This window comes from Lipotes vexillifer, unplaced genomic scaffold (genome assembly GCF_000442215.2).
Source record: "Lipotes vexillifer unplaced genomic scaffold, Lipotes_vexillifer_v1.1 scaffold1117, whole genome shotgun sequence".
Taxonomy (NCBI): Eukaryota; Metazoa; Chordata; class Mammalia; order Artiodactyla; family Lipotidae; genus Lipotes; species Lipotes vexillifer.
This window is the reverse complement of record NW_006778824.1, coordinates 976,146-976,444: the sequence shown is the minus strand read 5'-3', so window position 1 is coordinate 976,444 and position 299 is coordinate 976,146. Positions and strand designations below refer to the sequence as shown.

General features: G+C 59.9%; 1 protein-coding gene across 1 annotated transcript in view; it reads left to right on the top strand.

The window, feature by feature from the left end:
- PWWP2B (PWWP domain containing 2B) overlaps nt 1–299 on the top strand; it is a 10,009-nt gene that overhangs the window by 652 nt on the left and 9,058 nt on the right. The gene's annotated exons all lie outside the window — the stretch shown is intronic.

Here is a 299-nt window from a genome sequence, read left to right as displayed (position 1 = left end):
TGCCCCCCCCCCCCGCAGGAGCAGTCGGGGCTGAGGTGGTAAGGATTGCTAGCTAGCAGTTATGTCCAGCGGCGGGATTTAAAAACACTGTTTTCGGGCTGAGGAGCCCTCGGCAGAACAGGAATGAAAAGATACAAGTTTCAGAGCTGTGCTGAGCTCCCTTCGGGAGCCGGGATTCTCTGCTGGAGGGGTCCCTGGGCAGGCCTGGGGTCAAATCCATCCTGAGAGGCACCTGTGTGCTGGCTGCAGGGATCCCTGCAGCGGGAAAGAGGCTCCTGGATACAGTGTCACCTGGCAGG